Consider the following 24,153-nt stretch of genomic DNA (forward strand, 5'->3'; position numbering starts at 1 on the left):
TTTTAGCCAGCAACAAAAAAATCGACAAAAAGAAATTGCCCTTGGGTAACTTCCATCGTGGCTCGTTGCAGCAAAAATTCTGTTAACCGTTACCTTAACCACCTGGGGTTTGAGCGGTTTAATATATTAATTAAAGCATGCCGACGCGAGCACGGGTTTCGGCAGCGAACGCCACTGTTGTCCTTCGCAGGCAGAACCCGTGACCGGTTCTGGAGCGGTCCGAGCTTTTGACCTACAAGCCATAAATGGTGCGAACAGGGAAGAGTGAAGTAGATACACACAAAAAAAAGTTCCAAATTCCAATGCACCCCTTCGCGCAGGACACGGTTGAAGCGTTTCGGAATGGCACCCGAAATCGTTGCCGCGATGATGTGCAATCGAATGCACCGAGCGTCGCTTGACATCCTCGAATGGGGAAGGCTGCAATTAGGGCATGATAAGAGCGTACGTTTTTTTCGGCCTTCCGGGCGTTTGGAGGCCCTTCACCCTTGCAAAAAAGGTTCCAAAAGAATCGTCGTCGGTCATAACGGTCAATTAAGTGGGAGAGGTGAAGCCGTAACTGATGAAGTAGTCATTAAAGATGTATATGTCCTCCAAAGGAAAGAAAGCAAAGAAAGCACGACATTCGGAGCACGTTGGTGCATTCTAAGAGCACCATAATAACCCGAAATTAACCACGATATATATTACAATTCTAAATGTTCCTTAAAGATACGGAAAAAAACATTAAAAAATTCAAGATTCTTCCCCAAAGGTTTATCATCGGCAGAAAATACCGGAAAGGTTCCTAAAACTTTATGACACACGGTATGTGTGTGCTTCAGCGCCTGAAGATGTTTAAGAAGCTCTGATGAACTTTTCTCATATGTGTGACCTAATCTTTTACCCATAAATCAGACAATATCTAGAAGCACGGTCACGTGCGACCGTGGAAAAAGGATCAGCTCGCCTTCGAACGCCTTCGAGGATTAAAAGAAAAGCAATAAATACACTGTTATCAGAAAATATGCTACAATCAAACTTCCGTTTCGACAGGCACATAGGTTTAAAAACATGAGGCTTTCTTAAGGAGAGGTCTTTGCTTTTGGAAAATTCTTCTAAACGAGCAGTGCGCGTCAACGCGCATATCGTGATATCTTCTTGTGTATTCCGAGCTGCCTCCATTTGGCAAACATTGATAGTTTAAAAGCAACCGGACATGTTACGTCAAACAAATCGTCAAGAGAACTGTAACACAAATTGAACCGAAACTCTAGTGGAAGGTTTGGTCCGAAGAGAAGACAGAATCTGCCAATCGAAGCAAGAAAATTGAAAATCAATGCAATCAACAGTCAAATCGAATTGCCCAAAAAAAGAAGATGAGTGTTTAAATTTAAAGAGAAAGGAGGCAGCAATTATGTAGTTTTTAGTGTTTTTATAATAAGCCAAAGAGTAAAAGAAAATTGAAGATTCATATGAAAAGATCCTGGAAGATTTCGAACAGTAATTTTTGAAATCGACCAGCATTTGATGGTGTTGAAATTCACAGCAAATTGCTGTAGTACTAAGTTTTGTTCTTCAACATCGTCTGTGGCTTAACAATTCTATTTTATATCAGACATGGTAAGCATCGAGACAGGACGATAACTTCCTGATCCATCGATAGGCTAAAGTCTTCACTTCCCGGAAGCCAGCGGATATAAGGCACAAGAAAACCCATCGTTTTCTTTTTTCCTTCAAGATGACTTTACTGCAAAATCCTCCCAAGAAACGCGTGTGAAAAATATGCACAACATATCAGCAGCACGCGCCGCCACTTTTCGGCGAGCCGGTTTTAGGATACGATTTATCGCTACGTGACGTTCGCACGACGTTTCGAAGAAACACACCAGAGACGCACCCTTGATAGTGGGGCAATTGTTTTACGCGACGGAATCCGTTTTTTATCCCTTCGTTGAATGGCACGAACGGATAGGCGGATTCAATCACATTTTAGGGAACTCTTTTCTGCGTCTGAACCCCATGTGGATAGCGCTACAGCTCCCATGGGAAGCCCTGAATAAGCCTTCAACACAACAATCAACCATTTTATGACTACTTTGTTGCAGCACCATCGACCACCGGAAGACGAAAGATTAAACCGCGTGCCGGGGGAAACCAAACAAAGGGTGCGGAGGCGAAAATTCACCAGCACATCTTCGACAACAGATGACATTGAACACGCTCCCAATGGGTTCGTTTTTTAATCGTATTTCAACCCACAAAACCCCAACCAGCGACCGACCGACCCAGATCAGCCGGGTCCAACTGTGGCGTATTTCCCCAACAATGGGAAGCCCTTTGCCAACTTTGATGTGGGAGTTCTGTGTGTGGTCTCTATTACGCATTTTTTTTTTAATTTCTTCCAAACCATCTGCATCAATGAAGCACATGTGTGCAAAACCGAGCGAGAGACCAAAATCCGGCAGACCGTGAATACGTTCCCAAAGGGCTTCTGCTTCCGGTCTCTCCCAACGGTGGGGTAGCAGACGTTGCAAACGAGACGCTTCTGGCATGCAACCGCAATGCTTCAAACGAAATGTGAAAGAACATTATATTTCCCACATGGCACCCACCTCTTCTGCTGGACCCACCGTTCTGCTGAAAAATCTCTCGTGCGCATCTTCTTCCCGCTGCATGGGAAGAGCACCGGGGTTCTCCGCTTTGAAGCGTACTTCCGGCTGACGCTGGGTGATGCTTTTGTTTGCAAAATCGTTTCCCGTGCCACCAGCGGTCTCCTTTGCTGGATGAACTCCGCGTGTGGGAGAGATGTGGGTGGAAACAAAAAAATGAGCCCATCTGATGGTGTCGGTTGTCGAGATTCGAGCGCGCGGTGGCTCACCGCGAAACCGTCACGTACGGTGGCTTATTACAATGAGCCCGCGCGTTAAGTATTCGTGGGCTTGTGGTAAGATTTATGCAGAATGCAAAAACCGAATGGGGTGCTAACCTGCAAATGGTGACAGTTGCAGACACCTTTTTTACCCTCTTTAAAAAAAAAAGCGCATGATGGGTGGTCACCATGGTCGTTATTCAGCTATTACTTTTGCTTTCACTCCTCCATGCGAGTGGAACGTTCGCCAAGCACTCTTCCGGAAAGCTGGAATACGTGCACTTTTATTTCCATAGCACATGAATAGCCAGCAATTCGTCCTATGTGCATCAAATTCTCGTCTAACTTTCCTTTGGCGATTTCATCATCAAGTTCTCTGTTTGAGGTACAATTGCTTCACGTCCTGAGCAATGCTCGTTGACTACATTAAAGAGTGACGACATCTGCCCCAAAACCGATCCATCAAGGTGAGAAAGGTGTTGGAAGCGAGAGACCTGCCAGGACCACGGCAAGCCGCACATTTACGCTCGCATGTCGACCAATTAAACCGCAATCACAATAAAACAAAGGGGAAAACGGTTCCGATTTGTGTCGGCGGTGTGGAAATGGTCGGAGGTTTACGGGTCGTATTATTGGACGCTTAAACAGCTCGTTCCTGAGTCGTTAAAGTTGTTTCGATTTGCGATAGCATTAACCGAAACTGGCCAGAAGCAGCTTTATGCGATCGTGCGCAGTGTCGTATAAAACACAGCATGACCGAGGATATTATGTGCTTTAATGCAGGCGACGAAATAAATCCGAAACATAGAATAATCGTGAAATTGGATGTGCATAAAATAAAAAAAAATAACAATTTACGATTGCTTTCCGATTCATTGCCTCGCGTGAGGTGTAATTCAGCTCGTGGACATTTAATTTCTGTTGTCGTACTGTAATGTCTGCAGAATGTTAAGACCTGTGGCACTGATGTTCAGCAAACCCTGCAACATATGGGCATGGCTATTGCTGAACAATGATGCATTACACTAATCTGTCAATTAATTTCTGCTCTCGTTGAAAATTGTCGCATTAGAGCGGCGACGATCGACACAGTTGTCGAATGATTTATACCAACTCTTCCCGATTCGCCGGGTTCGCCTCCCACGAAGAAAGCTCGCAATTTATTATCCTCTCACTGACGCGGGACGGTGTTCGTTTCGCTGTCCCCGAGGACAGGTTGTGGAAGAGTTTCGCCGAAAGGACAAGGAGGAAAAAAAACAATCACGTCGCCGCTTTTCGTTGCTTCACGCAAGACCTCCGTGTCCGTTCCAGAGCAACGCTTGGCCCTCAGGGAGGGAGGTGAACGCCACCCTAATGGAGTGAAATTGAGCAACATTTCCCGGGGGCCACCGTCTGAGGGCGTCTGTAGGAACGGAAGTGTGTCATCGTGTTTCGCGCCGATTTTCGTCTCGTGTCCGTCCCGGCCGGCGTGTGTCTCGTGTGTGCTCGGCTGGAGGATGTAGACGCGACGCATTCTGGGGCCCGTCATCCTTCCTTTCCCCATTTACACCCGCAGCCCCGTGGCAAATTGTTTCCGGCACAAACGTCTACGTGACAGGAAGGATATCGATTGTTTGGGAGAGACTCGGCCATTAACGCGCTGTAAAACCAGGCTTCAGGATACGGATGGTGAAACGGTCGAGGATGGTGGAGAGAAGAAAAAAAAACACGCCCGAAGGAAATTTTCGCCCTTTCTCTATCTGTTATTTATCATGCCCGATTGTCGTATCAAGATGGCACGCCAAAGTTGAGCGTACCATACGGTGCACGTGATTGAGCGGCCACGTGTCCTCAAATTTGGTGTTACTTATACCTAATTAGGCTATTCTTTTTATCAAAGGATACGCGAAGCATTGAAGCAAAAAAAAAGGTGATAACTGTAATGGATAAAGTTCCTTAATATATACTCGGGTATTAGCTGATGATCCCATAATAATTTTGTATGAAATTCTCCCGTTTCAAAGCTAATCACCCACAGAAAGTAGTTTCAAAAAATGTGTTCCCTCACTGTATCAGGAAAGTCCACCCATTTCCCACGAAGTGCTTCTTGATTCCCTCTAAAAAGATACTTCTTTCGGTCGTTCCACACCTAGAGCAGGGTTTTAATCCCGTTTGATTTGCTTACTCACAGTTGCTTAGAATTGAAACCTACATTTATCCCGCGCGCGGGCGGAACACACCGAGACCGGTTTTTATCCATTTTACAACCTTTCAACGCCGCACCGTGCGCGCTGCATGTAAACGAGCACCGATGTTCCCATCCGGCGAGCGAAAAAGAGGCCCTTTTCGCGCATTCCAGTCGCATCGTGCTCTCCACCATTCTCGCTGCTCATTAGCAAGCACGCCGCATGCTTGGATTGCCTTTTAACCTCGCACACGTCGAGCTTTTGCCCCGTCGTTCACGAAAGTTGCGCGTAATTGTCTCCCATTGCTCTAATGAGCTAGTTACACTTGCAGGTGTCAGAAAGGCGCATTCCATGCGTTTGACGTTTCGTGCTACCCGATTCTGGTGGGTGGATCAGTCTCCTTCCGGGTGGTTCTCTATGAAATCGTGAAGCGTTTGCCAACCGGAACGTGATGAGAGTCATTTCCTCGAAAGTTTGACTGTGATTTTCCCAGGCCACGAGCGGCACGGATACGGTTGATCTTCTTCGTGCACCCTTTTGCGGATGCCACCCCCGAAACGCCTAACGTGGCGACACGAGACGAGCAATTACGCAGGTGCCATGTTGCGCTCCGCCATCCGGCCGTGAGCGGGCTTTCCGTTGAGAATCGTTAATTTTAATTTCTTGTGGCGGTTTCCCTTCACCATCGTGGCACCCGTCCCGAGTCCCGCGTGTGCTGATTAAATGCCGTCCTCTCGGGCAGGTTTAGTGTGAAGTTGCGTGAGGTGAATTTTAAATGATCCGAACCAGGGCGAACGCAGGTGCGAAGACAGTGGCCACCGTAGTCCGGTAGCTTCTGCTGCTTGAGCTGGAGAAATTATTCCAGCAAATGCCTCGTCGCCGACATCAATCAGCTGCGGTACAATTGGAGATGGACGACGCGTGAAGTCGCATCCCAGCGGGTTGGTTGTGTAACAGTGCGACCTCGGAAGGAATGAACCGAAGGTTCCACCAACTCCAACGCGTACTGCATCACGACGTGGCGAACACGTTCCGAAAGCGCCGTGGCTCACGATCGCTGGAATGTGACCGCTTCCGTTGCAAGTGTAACGAGTCCTAACCGATGGCGCCAGCCGATGGGGTTCGGTATTGGGGGACTTAAAACGAATAAAAAAAAAGCTTGCCACCACTTTTTGTGCCGGCTTTAGAACTCATTCCTGCACTTGCGCGGCATGCCGAACCGGTCCTTGGGGAGAGAGGCGTCTTCCAGCAGGAAGCGTCGAAATTTATTCGTGGCATTTTATCAGACACCGGCAGCAAACCACCCTGGAAGGACGCCCAACGGCACCAGGAAGGTGGTTGCTTGGCAGATCCGACTTGTTATTGCACGAGAACATGTTTTGTGCTTCTCGAATACGGGGTTTTTTGTGCATTGTGCTTGCAGTTTGAGTTGGAGAAAAAAGGGTTTCAGGTGAACGCATGGCTGAAGCTACTCGCTAATGCCTTTACTTCTGATGGAGGACGATGAAGTAAGCGAACCAATTGAAGCGTTCTCGGAGATCCGAGAGCCAGGTGGGAAGAAATTTATGTAGTCCAGTCTAGCCTTAATCAATTCTAATGCAGACACCATTGAACAGGAAGACCTTTGCCCGAGAACTTGTACAAAACAATAACAATATCGTGCTGGTGGATAATGGAAAATACTTTTTGCGCAAGATCCTTAATCTACAAAATAACCAACATCTGGCAGTAACGTAATCAACCGTAGTAGTATTTGGAACTTGGTGCGTTTTGCAACAGTGACTATCAACACACACTAGGATCCGGAAGTGAAGAAGAAATGAGACTGAGGTTGTTTCATTCCGAAGAACAATGCTGATGGTGGTCTATTGTAATGAACGTACTCGTCCTGACGCGATGTAAGAGTATGTTACATCCTTCTGGAGTACGCCCTGCGTCAGACATATCTCTCATAATCATCACCCACGGAGCCCATTACGGCTTAGTTCATCAGCTACATCACAAGCTAGTCATCCAGCCCCAGCATGTCGAGTATTTCCGTGTTAACATCAGCCCGTAGCACTGGTACTTCGTAAGACGATGATAAACTGCCTTAATATCGTGCAGCAACGATTTGAGCTCCATTTTGCCCCGCTGGAAGAACCAATTTCAGCACGGATTGTTCTCCGTCTGTATCAACGATCCATCTTACTTACTGTCCTACAGACGGTGCAGGTTCGTTGGAAAGTTTTCACAACCGTCCAACGGCGCAGTAACAATTAGCGACGAATAACAGATAAGGGCTTCCGTTAGCTTTATCACGATTGAGGCGAAGGTTTGCCCTGGAAGCGATCAAAACATGCGCCCTATGCACGGGTTGGCGCGTTGTTCGAAAAGGATCAAGCTGTCCAGCGTCTGCACGGAGGCCTTGGAGCGTGCGTGTCCAAAATCTTCGACATAATGGCGAAAAGTTTACGCCAAACCCCAAAACCTTCGCCCACAGGGCAGCTTTTGACGAGAGGCCCGAAACCCCTTTTCCGAGGGATGAAAATGCCAAAGAAAATCACTTAAGGGATTACGAGGCTTTACGAGAAGCAGTTGCTTAGGCTACCGCCGGGAAAAGCGATTAGTGACTATGGTGAATATCCTTAAGGAACGCCCGAACGATAATGCTCGGATTAAATCATATTGCAGGAAGATAAAATAAAAGGCGCAACTTTCGGTTGAGGTTATAAATAGAGTGCTTTAGATAAATATTTCCTTCAACCGCCGGCAGGACGATGCGGATACTTATACATACGTCCCACACTAATGCCGACCGAAAGAAGATAATACATTTTGGTCAGAGAACATGTACAAACTGTAAATATCGTCTCCTTTCTTTGCACCAGTGAATGTTACGAAAATCACCCAGTTGACTTTCGACTCAGGTCTGTCAACATTCTTCAAAGGATCGAAAAGCATTTAGGCGCCTACACGTAACTGCTCCGGTAGTGGTTTGGTCGTTTTTTCAAATCTGCTAACCGAAATGTTCGATCAATCGGGATATTTCTAGTACGGTACCGAACAAGAGCGATGATTGCGAGCCTTCGAGAAGGTCCGCAAATCGATTAGGCCCCTTCAATTCCTTCGTTAACGTCACCCCGTCCGCCATTTGGGACGTTCTGTTCCGCTTCCGGGCCAATCTATCGCTTTCCCTACGAATGCAACAAATCCTGGAGCTTTAAAAGCAACCGTTTGCCGCCACACGCCCGTGGGCTTCCTTTTCTCCGGGGACCAATTTGCGCTTTGATTAGATTTTGCCCGTCCGACTCCTCGCCTTAACTCCAATAATCGAATGTTTGTGAGGGGTGGAATGGAATTTAAATTTTAAAACAAAGAACAACAAAGCTCCTTTGCTGTGCTCCTGTTCTTTCCCTAATCCTGTGCGACCCAATGTTTGCTGATCGATGACAGGCAAACAAATTGAAGGAAATACGTACACCGAAATTCCGCCATAGCTCCCAACATCGAAGGAATTCGCGGGACTTACCTGTAAGTGGAGGAGATGAAACAAACAAAAATACATCGTTAAAAGTGTAATAAAAATGTCAATATTAATGTAACGAAACGGAATCCAAAACGGGGACAGGAATCATGATTTGTGGTGTCAAAAAATTGTGTATTCATAACAGGCCTGACCTTTGTTTTATGAGATGGCGTTTATTTGCGTCTAATAATAGAAACAGGAATTTAGATATGTAAAATCCGAAGAAACGTTTTATGCACGCCTATTAAAATTCAGTGTAGAGCTTTACAAATCCTATCCTAACAACGAATTTATGGGATAATATTTGCGATATGGTTGTCGCTGTTTCCACGGAAATGCCTCCTCGTTACGTCATGATGCTGAAGAAAAAAATAATCACAATTCACCTTCAACGCGTACCGATTTCCGGCGTACTATTCCCTCGACAACAGCCAATTATGTTTCGTTCGTGGCTGAGAATTCACACACATACTTTCGGGTGATGCAGCAGGAACCCATCCCTAGCCGGTTTGGCAGGAAGGATAATTAGAGAATCCAAGCCCATCGACACGCGATGTGAGACACTCGCGCGGGCGCACGCTCACTCGGGTGGAAAACGATCGGTAAATAATTTACACGAAATTTTGCACACATTTGGCAATCGTCGCAATTCGACGAAACTCTACCAGGACCCGCACAGCCCGTTGCCAACCATTAGAGCGGTATAATAAATTGTTCCTATCGATGGTTGCCATCTTGCGCGCCGGGTGTGTGTAATTTGATACCGATGCGTCGCGGAAGGATGCGTCGTTGTTTCAAACGGGCGTTTCTGTTGCGAGGGAAAAAAACCATTTACAACCTGCATCAAAGTTGGCGTGGAGCGAGAACATCGTTTCAGGTGGGAATGGTGGAATGATGGAAGTAAAAAGTTTAAGATCCACGCCGAGTGGTTAAAGCAGAATGCACGAAAGCGCAGAAGTACGAAAGTGGGCAAAAGCGATAAATGAATCAGCCCCAAAACCTGCTCGTGCCGTGGTCAACGAAGCGCAATCGATCGCAAATTAAATCTTTAAACGATACGCGATATGTTGCTTTGCTTTTAATCCTTTGCTTCCCGCGTGACGTCTGCCGGCTCTAAACTGGTTTGGTTTTATTTTCGACCGAAGCAGGGAAACCTTAAACAAAGCCACAAATTCCCAAACGCGAGCTCGTTCTGAGTGTATTTTTTTTATTAGATTTTTACCTTAGATTTCCTTCACAGTTAATTCCCTCGCTGCGTGAATTGTTTACGGCATCGTCGCCGTTCCGGGCACGTCTCAAGCCGCATTCAGCGGATGTTAAACGTTCCACTGCTCGTGAGCGTCGGGTAAGGATGGCTTCGAGTGGAATGGCTCACACATCAGCATGTGCTGAAACCGTGACCCCAAACGTCTTCATGGTCCAGCGTTTGTTGATCGTGAATTTGCGGACGTTCCGCACCTTTGCCACCGGAAATAGTTCGCCCCGAGGAAACAGCGAAAAGAAGGCCCAAAACGCGACCGACACACGCATTTGACGACGTTTGAGCAAATAAAAGTTATTCCCCTGCCAGGCAGGGACACGCGTAAAAAAGCTCCATGGAGAGGACCTTATAAAACCGGCCGAGAGAGGCCAGCTGTTATAAAAAAAGGTATACCCTTCTGGTAGAGAGGGTGATAAAAATCTCGGAACCAGCTTGAGCGTTTCGCTTTAAGCCCTTAGGGTAACCCGAGTTGAAATATGCCATCAGCATGCATATCATTTGAAAAGCATGCTTTGAAGTTCGCGCCAGTTTCTCCAGCACAAGGTGGTACGAGGGAGTCTGGATTTGGGAAGCCAATTATTTGCACTACTGAAACCGCCCTCGAGAAGTAATGAAAATTGTTGTTCTAAGACTTCATTTTCTAAGGTAGCTTTACACCATCACCACTCCAGAAGATCGAACGAATAATCCGCGCCCAATAAACGCGTCTAACCTCCGCTGGGATTGGATCGGGATAAGAGTTAGATGCTTCAGTCTTTCGGTTCCGCATCGCACGGCACGGTAGCATTAATTGGATCAATTTCAAAAACACGTTATTTACGAGTAAAGTTCTGCTGGCGCGGACACGCTCACTGCGTAGCGCGAGCAGGGGTCATCCTTGTTGTTGGCAGGGATGAAAGCGAAAATCATCCACGCATCAGATTCTCCCTCGGCACTGCGAAGGAAAGTAGCAATTAACGGCACGGGCCAATTATTGGAAGACATAATGAGAAAGCTCGGAGCCAAATTTCCTCCACCGGTAGCATGCTGCTCTAGCAAGGATGAAGGGAAATTAACTAAGTCTCCTCCTCTTTCGAACATAAAAAAAATCGTGGCAGTAGCGGAGAGATCTTTAATTTATATTCTCAAGCATCATTCATTCAGCCCGTGGCTCCAAAGGGCGATATGAACCGCTAATCAGAATTGTGAATATTTCGTCAGAGGAAAGCACCCGAGCAAAGGAGGAGAACTGAGGAGATTTAATTCAAAGGTTGCTATTATCACTCTTTACCTTCGCTCTTGAAGTTTCCCTTTCATCGCAAAGGATGAACAGTCTGACAGGAAGGCGATAGAATAAGACTTGGTTGCTGCGATTGCATCTTTCTTATCGGGATTCGTCGGAAATATGCGCTAGCAGAGGGACGAATGAAAATGACTGACACCATAAAGAGATTCATTAGGGCCGTAATCACACCCGGAGTAGATCGCTTGCAGATTAGGTCCTATTCTAGCTCGAATTGAAGGTATTCAGTATAAACTGCACATACCGCGTCTTTCGTTTATCATCAATCGGACTTTCACTGTGTTCTGAGAACACAATCGTTTCAATTGTGTCATAAAGATAACTAGCATTTGCCGAAATTTGCAACAATCAAATCACGAAACTTAATGCTCCTTGTTGCGGGAAACCGTATAGTCACGATCATATGGATGCGCCGAACGAATATATCTCAATGACGCCACAAATATGATATATCCTTGGAAAATCGTGGTTAACGAGAAAAGCATTGCAGACGTATCTCTTGTTGTGGATTTAATGACCTCACTAAGGTTGCCTAACCAGATGGAAAGGGCAAAAAGAATATGTTTTTTTTTTCGTTGGTCGAGAATAAATTTACATGGCTAACGATGTCGTATCGAGATTCTGCTGAAAAAAAAGCGTCGTCTAAAGCTCCCGCTCGATGACGTATGTGAATTGGCTACTTTTGATTAATGCGTTACCGTTTGTTTGCGCTTCGTAAGGGAAATTTCCATTTCTGCTATTTTTTCGTCCTTTTTTATCGCTGGTAGAAGGAAGCGCTTCATCGTTCCGATTCAATCTGGCTTTGGTGAAATGAAAGCTTCACGTTTTGCGCTCCGCTACCCGTACAAACATAATCGGGAAAATGGCATTTGCTAAGCGAGTGCGCTTCTGCTGAGTGCGGAAAAACCTTCAAGCCATGCCGGCGAAATTACCTGTAAAAATGAGTAATTTTCCGCGGAAACTTTCGCCCGTCATGCCGACCGTGAGCGTTTGCGGCCGGGTTTGCCAGGCTTTTGTGTGATAACAATTTTGCAAAGCTGAACAACGGTCCCTCCCTGAGAACTTCCTGTTTTTGCTCATTTTGGTGTTTGGTGGCATTTTGGGTGACGTGCGGTTGCGTGATCGAACTTCATTAAAATGTTCTCTTCAACTTTTTGCGATGCTCATGATGAAAAGCAATCGGTTTGCTTCTTCAAAATTTTCCCTTCCGAATTTTCTGCAAGAGTGAGCTTTTGTTACGCATCATTTCATGCCTTCGCGGTATTTGGGCAGGAAACGGGCCAGAGAAAAGCTACATTAAAAGTTTGCAAACTTTGGATCTTGTGGATGGGATCTGACCCACATAGGAAACAATTAGATATCTTCCGGTCTCAATGGAAACGACGAAGTTATCGGAAGAGCGCGGTAAATGAAGCGACCGGACACTTGTTGAATCGCGTGGACTATGGGGGATTCGGTTCGAAGAACCAAAGCCGTATTTATTTAGGTCTGGTTGACGTGATAGCTCCATGACATATGAGCGTACACGTACTCGGAACACGCCTCACACTCACCGCACTGTACTATTATTAGCAACTTTTACGCATCTCCGATGAGCATACGGTTGGTGCGGGAACTTCCCCATCACAAATACGTTCGGCGCTGTAGCGGGAAAGTTATATCAATAAACGGAAAGAGAAGTGTTGTCTGCTTTTGACGTCGAAAATATGTATTTCCTCGGTCGGCTTGAGAAACAAGCCACTTCCAATGCACTGTAGCCTATGCGTCACTCTGCCGTTGCCATCACTAACGGTGCCTTCTATCGATTTTTTGGCGAGATAACTAAGGGTGGTATAATTTCTCGGACTGCTACTTTCTCCGTTGGCATCCTGGCTTGGCAAATGCGTTCAGTTCCCGGTATTAGCTCGACCAAGCGCCACACGCCAAACGTTTTGCAGTAGTTCGCTCGCAACAGCGTAAGTTCGCACACTCTATTGTTGTTCCCATTTTTCTAGAATGGTGTCAGCCTGTGATGAGATGAATTTACTGAAGATATTGTGCCCGAAATTGAACGTCACAGAAATTCCTGGAACAACTTTGGTGCCGTCAGGAAGTGTCCACACAGCACGAAAAACATCTGGACAAACGAAACTAGTACAATGCGTGCTCGTATTGGCGCGGATAGACACTATGAAACACTAAGATCTGAAGCACGAATGCGAGTACAATGGCGAGAGGATACCATCCGCAAGCCCTGCGGAACAGAAGCGAGATAAAACGAGACTCCAGGGGAAGGATGATTAAAGACCGCTGGATTTTCCAACGGCGTGAAAGTGGTATCGTCACGCTCGGACGCTTTTTGTTCTGCTCCTCTTCCACGATGCATTCTGCAGGAGAGCGTTGCGCATCGATTCCGTGATCCCGGCGTGAAGTAGTTCGTTAGCAGAACTACCGGAAGTATGATGCGAAATAAACGTATTCGGCAATTAGAGCGGATCCAAGGGAAAGGTAAGCGCTGCTGTTTGTCCAACACAAAAGCTGCATGTTTGTTACAGAATCCACCTGGCGGTGGAATTCGTCAGTGGAGGTAATTATGGGATGTTCAGCTTCGTTACGCTTTGGGAGATAATTCTACAAAGCCTTCAACAGCTACCAGCATCGTTCGGACGGACGCCATTTCACGACACACGGTTGGCGCTTCGATTCCTGGCACCGTAATGCTGTCGAGTAGAGTGCAATGATTTACTGACGTACGCTGGAAAGCTCCACCAAAAACGCCGGGTGTGGAACTTCGAACGAACATACCGTGGATTTCGTGGAATAGAAATGGGGGAACATTTCCCCACAGCCTTGACTTTCCGGACACGATGGAAGTTACAGATGGACTCCGTTCGTTGTGCGGTAGATTGCGCCATCCAGGCACGTTGGATAACGTGTGGTGGCTTCATATCAGAAAATCAATAGATCAAGAAGATAGCAGCTTCAGGCCCAAACTGCAGACCCTAAGCTGACTGCATAACTAATGCAAACGCCTTACTGTTGATATGCATGTTAACCAAGCGAACACGTTGAGCTTTTGTTAATTAATTCTTCGGTAGCTATCCGAAAACTGGCGATTCTAGACTATTTTTGGATAGCTACGAATCGTGATATATTTGTATTCATGAAATAAAAGCACCCCTCATCAAAGATATTGTTTGATTAGATATTTGGGTACGTTTGCATTGTCATTGTAAGTGGAGCAGATCCGGATGTTTCATTTTCGATCAAGGCTCGAATGCGCTGGACCTTCCTAATCTTGGTGAACGTTAAAAGCCATGATTTTATCCAGAAGCAATCCGTCCACCCAATCGTACGTGATGAAAAATGTAACAGTTCTGATGACAAATTGCAGATAACGAAAGAAAAAAAAACACTTTTCTCATCAGCCCTACCGATGGCTCTGGTCGAACTCGTGAACCGTGATCCTAGCCGGTCTGGTGGCCACGGAATCCTTGCCACGATGATTTATGAACGACGCGAACGACGTCCGACCGAAACCTCCCCACGGAAGGGAAATCACGAGCCACCGCGGGTCCGAAATGTTGTCCTTTTTTTACTTCCTAGCATCAGTCGGTCCCGTCAGCTGACGAAGGTTGATGGCAAAAATCATCGATTTCCAACGGGTACAGGAAAACAGGCCACCGAAAAATCAACATCGTCATGCAAAAAGTATCATTCATTTCGAAATCAAGGCAGACCGGTATATCTCCAAGCGCTGAAATGATCGAGACGAGTTCTCTTTGGCTCGAACAGACCCAATGTCTTTTCAGACAAAAAACGACCAGTCGAGAGATGTCGGCAAGACAATGGAGCAGATTTTTTCGTGGGCGCCTCTCTTTGTTCAGTTCCGTTCTAATCGTATCGTATTCAACTCGGAAGTTGGTTGAAGAAATTTTAGCTTCCCTGTAATTCTATTACGAGCTGTTAGAATATTAATGAAGCGAAGCTTAAGGCCAGAAGCTTATAAAATCGCTATAAAAACGGGGATGGCAAAAGAATTCTGAATGAAAAATGGGATCAATTCGTTCGCCGTATTGTCAAATCATAATGAAGAAATCAGAGACAAAAGAGAGCTCATTTGAAATTATATTAAGTGGAATTTAACTTTTTCAAAGTTTTTTGAAACACTGATGGTGTTTGTACACAATATAATAGAAATACATTTTAATGATCAGTGGTTTCGAAAGTTATTGCAACACTTCAAAGTAAATGGCTAATAAAATGAAAGGTTGATTACGCAGGAGAGGCACAATTTATATTTTTTAAATATTTTTACATTACAATATTCCAGCACGTACCATAGATATATTCTTGTACCTTGATCCCTAACACGTGCAAGAAAATCTTCCTGCGGCGAAATTGAACACATTCAGGAACAGATAGGATAAAAAATCGTTACTTTTCAGGATCGTCTAACCACCTGCCGGCGCCGCATGCAAATGTTGGATAGTGCGGAAAATCAATTCTCCCGGAATCCCGAGCCCCTTCTGAGAACGGAAATGGAACGATCGACGGCATGATTTCCATCTAGAAGTAAGCGTATGTAAATGCACACAACGTGGGTTCAATTTTCTATGCATGTTTTCAAACATATGATAGATACGAAACGAATATGAAATTTGCAATGTTTGAAACCACTCAGTTTAAATATATTACCAAAAGGATTATATTTATCTTATATATTTCTTTTTGTATATATCACGTCAAACGTAAGACAGGAATAATTGAATCAACCCAACAAGATTGCTTCAAAGTAAATTCGCGCATGAAAAACGAAGAAAAAACTGCTTCAAGTCAAGGATATCCTCCAGACTTCATTAAGTCGAAAATCCGTCTTCTTGGCAAAAGCATCCATCGCTTTTCCATCTGCCAAATTTGGCTCCAAATATAATGAAGATGCAAGCACATACGTCCCCCGCTATTCTTGCGTATTTTTCGATGATTCGCATTTTGTGCGTCTTTGGCTTCTATCAAAATCCTTCCACGCCTTCTTTTCCATTGGCCGGATTAGCGGTGCGTCGTTCCGCGCACTTGGCATAAGTTTTCTATGAGGCAGTGTCATTATCCGACGGCTTGGAAAACATTGGCACAGAATTCGTTACCGCATCAATCATTCAGATGAAAGCTCCGGCTGATTGCTGCGAGGGCGCACACTTTTTTTACCGCCCGCACTCTCGCAGGGTGTGCAAAATTGAATGATAAACGTGAAAAATGGTAGGACAATATTTGCTAATTTCATATACAAAAGATGCTGGGCTAATATTGAGTTAAGCGCAGTGCATAAATCTACTTAATTAAAAATATATTTACGAAACAATATTGGTGGAATTTTAATAATTTATTTAAAAAAATTAAATCAGCTTCAGCTTAATCAACGCCGGGAGCTCCGGAACAAATGCTAGAATCTTTCTTTGACCTATGTTGGCCTCTGTTTTTCACAAGAAGTGAGTTTTTCTGCACGACCCTCACACTTCATTCCCGAACGGGGAAGACTCTACGTTGCGTCGTGTTCAGCTGGTGCTACGGATTTACATCATCCCGACGGTGATTGAGCTCTACGCGCTGGGTCTGGAAAAAAATATAATCAGGTCCCATTTTCTCCCTGCTCTTTTGTCTCTTTGATCCTTTCGACGCAGGCAGCTAACGTTATCCTTGAGACATGAAGCTGTCGAGCTTTTATTATTATTATTTTTAGGGCAAATGATATGACACATCCTTCACACGATGCGATGCATCGTTTCTCGCAAGTAGGCTCTGATGCAGGGATTCGTTCGCATGCTGATAAAATGTGCTGCTTCAAGGCAACAGGGATACAACGCTGCATAGTTTATCCAAATCAACGTCATGTTGGGATATTTTCGGGCCTTCGTTCCCGGAAAACCACCATAGAACGCCGTCAGTGCGGTTGCCTTGTTTCATCTGCAAAAGATAAATTATTAACACGTACGAGGTGTGTCTTAATTTATCCCTGCATTGGTGAAACTGCAGATAGCTTCATACTTTTGCGTGCCAGACTTTCGTCGTAGACAAACAGGAGCTATTCGGAATATTAAAACGACTTGTATGAAAGTGGCGTTTTTTTCGAAAATCTCATTATATTTCGACTTGAATATCAACACCTCTATGAATAGAAGGATATGCAATACATTTTTACATACCTACAAGCACTAATAATCAACACAGCTATGAATTTCCAATTCTTTTATAATTGATTAGGAATTGAGTAATCACGAAATAGGCAATTTTCTACTTCCCTATCAAAATGTGCCGCTTCGAGGCGTTCAACATTCTCCATCGCTATCGGAAAGCAATAATTAAGGTCATCTCCGTCCGCCAACACCACAAAACCCGTTGGTTGAGATATGAATTATAAATTTCATCCGCTATTTTCCGGGCAACAGATTAGCCGTGCGTAGCAGCTTCCACCACAAACACAAACACCGACGTTTCCCATGGATGAAATGCAGCGAATCTCGTACGGTTTTCCAATCGCTATGGAACGATGATAATGGGGGATATAGAATTTGATTTACCTATACCGCCCACCCTATGGCGCCCTTCACGAAGACGCGACGTATCGGAACGGAACAAGCTCCCAAAAAAACTATAAAACCCTCCGAGACGCATCCGGTTCCCGGCTTTCCCGGGGGAATTGAGGGACTTATCTCACCGGTGAGACCACCGGAAGAATGATTTCGATTAGCATGCGGGATCAGAGCTGAACCGTGGCGTCGCAAAAGCTGAACACGAAAAGTGAATCAGGGCAAAGCACACCCTTGTCAGAGCGTGGGGCGATATCTCATTCCAAACGAGAACCAACCAACGATGGCGGTGGTAGACGAAAATAAAATGGCTTTTCAATGCAGGACGGAAAGGCCAATAATGAGTGGGGCTATAAATTTTCGCGATCAGCATTGAAACGACCGTAAGAAAGCTTGGGGACCGGAAGAAATGAGGCGATAGATTTTATTAAGGCCACGATCTGTCGCGTGACCGTTAGAAGATTTAAATGTTTTTTGTTGTGGGGAAAACTATAATTAAATCTCTCAACTGGACGAATAAACACAAGAGAGGGAAATGTGTATTAGACACGGAAACTTCGGAATGCTCTAGTATATTGTATTCGACCATTTTCTGGAGCTTAATTTCTAGCCACTGTAAATGAAAATGTTATGGCAATATTTTACTCTTTATTATTCATTCTGCTATCAAAGGCATGCCCGCCTTATGTAGGCACTGTGACAGAGCATCAATAAATCAAATATCTTTCAAATTCGGCTGGGAACGAAACAAAAAAAAACGAAAAATGTTTGCGCACCTGCAAGAACCTTCAAGCATTTAGACGAGTTGGAATGGCTTCCATTTATCACGTAATCATAATTTTACCTAATTTCATAGGAGGTGCTTAATGGGTTCTCATTAAGATTTACAAACGTTCCTCTCGAACAGGACTTGTTAAAGGACTTCAAGCTGGGATTCAGAAGACAAATGAAAACCACCTGATTCGCTACTCGCTTCCTTCCGAATACTGGTAAAATTTCCGGAAGCGAGGAATAAAATTGAAGGAAAATTATGGAAATAACAGCATTAGAGTAATGGTGGATTCGCTTAACTTTTCCAATTTAATTATAGCCACTTGTCTAGAATGCTGTATATCTAAAGGCTCAAGTACACAAGACATGTCGTTTTTTTTTTCATTGAAGTCAATGCAACGTAGTGGAAATACCAAAACAAAAACATATTGTGAGTCATTCACTGCAGATGCCTGAATCAGAGTTGTGGATTTTTTTTCGTCTATACATATATTTCAGGTCCTGCGGGAAGATCGAGAAAGAGAATTCTAAGTAGCATACTTCTGGTCTCGCGTGTTGTTTTTATGTATGCCTCGCACGAACGCTCGATGGCATAATTTTAGGCTTTACTTCTTGAAACAAGCTCAGTCGCGACGGGACGGATGCCTGCAATATTCCTCTGGTGCTGAGGGTTGGTATGGGCTTAAGCGTGCTGAAGGCAAAGAATTCCTAACAATTCCTTTACTTCGCGGTCTTAAATCTTTAGATGCCACACTTTTTTCGCTTTAGCTTATTCTTGCTACTCGCAAACACTTTTCCACGAGTTCACTGGCCACATTTCAGGGGATGCCGACACCGGCACGACACCGAGGGCGAAAGAAAAAGCACGCGCGTAAGTGCGGATCCGGGAATCAATTATTAATGTCGCCTGGCTGCTGTAATCGAGCCACTCGGAGTGTATGGTGGTGGGTAACCAAATTATAATTCACTTTCCTTTCCGTTTCGTGCGTGCTTTCTCGTTGTTGTCGTTTTTTTCGATTCAGTCAAATAATCGGCAATATTCGACCAGGATTGAAGCCATTCTTTCACCGGGTATTGCGTCAAGTTTTCCAGCATGCGACATGGGGGTAGCTTGTATTTATGAACGCCAATAAGCGATGGCAATTTGTTGGCGGACGAGTGACGTCTGTCATAGTAATTAATTTCGCAGGAATATCGGAGCAGGCCGTGATTACATCACGAATGCGTAAGGTAAACAAACGCATGTCAAGCAATTGATTGATAACGCATATGCAAATTGCTGCTCCACCAAGATAGGCTTTAATAGAACTTCAAATTGTTTATTTTTTTTCGGCCTAATCAAACAAAATTTTTGAAGTTTCAATTCATGTCATTTTCAAGGTAAAGGTATATGTTTTAAAAAATGCCACACAATTACTGAGTCGTGTATAAACTATACAACAATACCATTGAATAAGAGCTTTGGTAAAATATTTTTGTATCAGGTGACGAAAGAAACATTTATCTTCCTCAATAGTACAATTGATTGCCCACTCAAGCCTATTAGCTGGCGCATTATTATTCATCTCACCGTAAGATCTGTCGATCTGCGGTTATTTACGTTCTTCGTAACATGCTTTATTCCTCTGCTTCTGCCTCAACGTTATGCTCTCCAATTCCACTCCAGCCGGTGGAATTCTGCTTCATTCAATTCTGGTGGTCAGCCACCGAAAACCATCTTCGGTAAAAGCGATTATCAGGAGGAACCCGCCCAACGGAAGGTGTGTACATGGCTGCCAGCCCCAAGAAACAATGGATTCCGTTGTGTTTTCGCTCTCTGTCTTTCGAGATACACCCCACGATTTGAGCTTGAGAAGCTCTTCGGTGGATACGCTTAATATTCAAGAAGCGCTTCCGATTAAGAAGGTGCTTTTGCCGCCTCGAAGCGCTAAGTAGCTGCGGCTCGGTAGCACGAACGCGTACTCGAAGTTCCCACACCGTGCGGTGAGCGGTTCTAGTGATTTGCTGAAAATTTCCCGGAAACCTTCTGCTCGTAAACACTGCTCCAAGAAGCCTACGGATGGCACATACAAGTTTGCTGAATCTGGTACCAACGAGTAGCTTTCACGAAAGGAAAAATTTCTCTCCATCGCCTTCTCTGAGCAGGTGGCTTTTTAATATTTATTCCTTTTCTTATCTAGCCCATTTTTGCATCTCACTGGCAAGTTAAACACAGTTCGAAAAAGCATTTATCATCCTATCCGAGGACTGTAGGTGGCAGGATAAGACCGAAGCCATTTTAAAATTCACGCGCACGGTCAGGTTTTCACCGAAACGCAACAATATTCTAGCATCATCAAAAGCACGCTGGAGAACTTGGTAATCTTTTAATCAGCTTAAGTTTAGCCCGCTTGTCAAATGGTACAATGCATATCCTACTGTAGGATCAATAGCGTGATGCCATAAATTTGCTCTATGATCAGATCCAACATTGATGGATTATTGATTTAGGGCGTATGTTTACTAAAACGTACATAATTTTTTTGAGCATATAAAATTAATATATTATTTTTCACCACCGCCAAAAGACCGCTTCAAAGCAAACAGCTTTAATGAACTCTGGTACACCTTAAACCCAGATAATCATATTTTTCCCAATTTTTCACAACGCGTACGGATTTCTGTTCGTTTCTTTTTATTATTTCGAACAGCTACTTGCACTCGAAGCAGTTCAAGTCAATCATTTGGCAGCATGAAGCCAATCCAATCAATGTTACCGACCTACACGCGGCAAGCAATCAAAAGCAGGATCGAGAGCCGGATCGATCAAACCAACGGTAAGGGTGACATTGTTGGTGGCTTTTCTCCTAGAGTGATTGTAGCTGTGGCTAATAAAAAAACGCCATCAGATGAATAATACCCAGCAGCGGTGACTCATGCTGTGAAATATCGATTAACTATAACGTTTCCGATTGACGACATTTAGAAGACAGTTTTTTGCATGTTATTTTTGATGGTAAGATTATGTATGATAACGAAATGTTTGCAACGAAGTGCTAGGTAATAAATACTCATCTCAGTGCTTAATTTAAAGAGCCATAGTTTGCCACAATAATAGTGAAATTATTCGGAAAAATGAATGGCTCATATTTCGCGTTTCTCTTGATGCAACAGTTGGTCTAAATGAACACACACGAACAAACGGTAAACAACAGCTGCATCACGGAAAAACAAGCCCACACAGCGTGCCCATGTGTTATTTCCTTTCAAATAAATTTCTTCCACCCCATTACCAGCCTGTTCCGGTGTCGCGACATGGATGCAGGTATGCAAAGATTATCCTGCCCCTCGCATCCTGCGCCATGTTTACCGACCTTGCAGGCACTTTAGTCTGGCACTGCTTGCATGGACGAATTACCTTGGGCGCAAATTTCCACCCATTACTGGATTCAGCGTGAGCAAGGACGATCTTTACAAAGGAAGTAATTCTTGCACATGGACCATCCGTTCGGTGGCTTCCATTTCGGATTGGGGAAAGTTTTCCATTTCAGTGCCATTCTGATCTCCAAGTGGAACGCCTATATACCGAACTGTTGCCAATGCTTTCGAACCGCTCATTATGCGCATCGTCGAGTAGTTGGAGAGCTTCGTGCGGTTTGCAGCTGGCACATATAACGCTGTAGCATAATCGAACCGGGACGCTTGAGAGCCCTGAGCCAAAAATAAAGGGATAGTTCAGTGGAAAGGAAAGAATTAGGGACAGACAACGACCACAACACTTCCCATGCGGAGGCAGGAGAAAAGAAAGAAATGCAAGAAGCAAGGCGTTGTTGTCAACTATCTTTGAGCGGCGGAACGGAAAACGCTTCCGAACAGCTGCAGCCGAAGGTATGGCAGGCAAATTTGGGACGTAAATGAAGCACATGGGGTGGTTGATGCCAGCTGGAACGGAATTGAAAGGTTGTAAAATATGCTGATGTTGCAGAGAATGAGCAAGGGTATGCAAGAGCAATTGATAAAAAAAATGAGAAACTAATAAAGTCAAAGAGTAAGTTGAAAGTCATAACGTTAGACGTAAGAACAAACTTTGAATCAATAGGCACGAGCCTAACGCACATAATTTGACATTAGGTATTAATTAAAAAAATAAATGAAATTAATTATACGCAATACCAAGCTTCAAATTATAGTGTTCATTTATTTCTCTAACCTACTGCTCACTGGCGTAAAGCGTAAAAATGGACAAGCAAGTTTACTCTAGCTTTTATGAAACCAATTTAATTATGAGCCAGCGTAACGAAATGGAACGTGGACTTAATTTTCAAACAAAGTGTGTATGAATGGCGCATGGGCGACTCAGAACATTTGGATCGCTTCTCCTGCAGGTTCGCAAACTGAACCGAAATATCCATGCCCCGAGACCGTTCCGTGGGCACGAGACCGTTCCACACGCGTGAGCACTGTGACGAAACTGATTCCACTCGGCGCGAGATGCCGGAGAAAGATGTAACGAACAAATTAAACCAGATTTTACCGCCGACACGAGCTGGGAACGCGGGTTCCAAGGAATTAAAACAAAATAGAGAACAAAAACAGAAGCACGGAAGCAGGCGGGAAAGAAAATAGAGAAATATACAAACGAGCTGAGTCAGGCTGGAAGTGGCCCAAGACGCAGATGGAAACGACAATAGATAGCAGCGTGCGCAACGTCTTGCTACTCGTTCTATTTTGGATTCGAATTTTATGAGTTACTTATTACATCCGCAAGCATCTTAATGAGCGGGGCTTTTGTTTCTTTTTTTGCAGATAAGAATCTGCTTATGCAATCTAATTTAGCGTGGACGCTCTCACAGTGGAGAACGGAGATGTGTAGAAGTATTGTTACGTAGAAGAGCTCTGCTATAGAATGAGGGATAAATCGAATTAACGAATTAACCCCAACAACATGACAATCCGAGGAAACTCAAATGATATCTTAGTTCAACTGGGAACAGCTCGAAAATTACACCTTTTTTTTAATCATAATTTTCAAAATCCAAGAAAAAGTTCTTCATTAATAGAGAAATACATCTGAACGAAGTCAACTGAAGAGAAAAGTTAAAAGAAGCGATGACTAAAAGTACTCAAATTAGTAAAGGCGAACAAATTTCCTGTCAATCTCTTCACGTGATCATTCCTATTGATTTTCTGTGAAGATGCTCTAAGGACAGCCAAACAGTGCAACGAAATGTAATCGAATAAGCACACAAGTAATATAATGGAAGTGTTTTCATAACCAAAAAGAAAGAAACACTGCAGCAGTTTAACGATCCGGCAACACAAAGAAAACGTAGTGTGTGCTTTTCTGAACGGAAAAATCCTCTGGAATCCCTGGAAATGATTGTTTGATTTCTCTCCAAGCAAGCATAAAAGGTCGCCGGTAGGGCATGGGGATCCCATTGTGGTGGAAAGGTCTACAAATGGACGGGATACGATGACACATTGACCTACGGAAAACTGATCGAACGAACCATGCGCCCATGGTTCAACCTACGAGGTGAAGTAGAAACTGAGCGCCAGGAAATTTAATTTACAAATCCCGGAAAGCAGCGTCACATTTACCGACGCAATAGATCCTTCTTCTGGGAGACCGGGCGATAAAAAGTAGGAAAGGTTTCTCCACTCCTTTTTTTCTACAGCCAAAGCACTGACTGCATCCGTTTCTCGGGCAATTTTAGCGAAGCCAGATCCTGATAGTGGTCATTTTATGGCCCCTTACTCTCACCACCGGAGC

The 24,153-nt window shown here is 44.4% G+C and overlaps 1 protein-coding gene across 1 annotated transcript in view; it reads right to left on the reverse strand.

The window, feature by feature from the left end:
* Positions 1-24,153, reverse strand: part of LOC128730101 (MOXD1 homolog 1) — a 41,645-nt gene that overhangs the window by 16,590 nt on the left and 902 nt on the right. The window lies entirely within an intron of this gene.

The sequence above is a fragment of the Anopheles nili genome, chromosome 2 (genome assembly GCF_943737925.1).
Source record: "Anopheles nili chromosome 2, idAnoNiliSN_F5_01, whole genome shotgun sequence".
In the NCBI taxonomy this organism is placed as follows: Eukaryota; Metazoa; Arthropoda; class Insecta; order Diptera; family Culicidae; genus Anopheles; species Anopheles nili.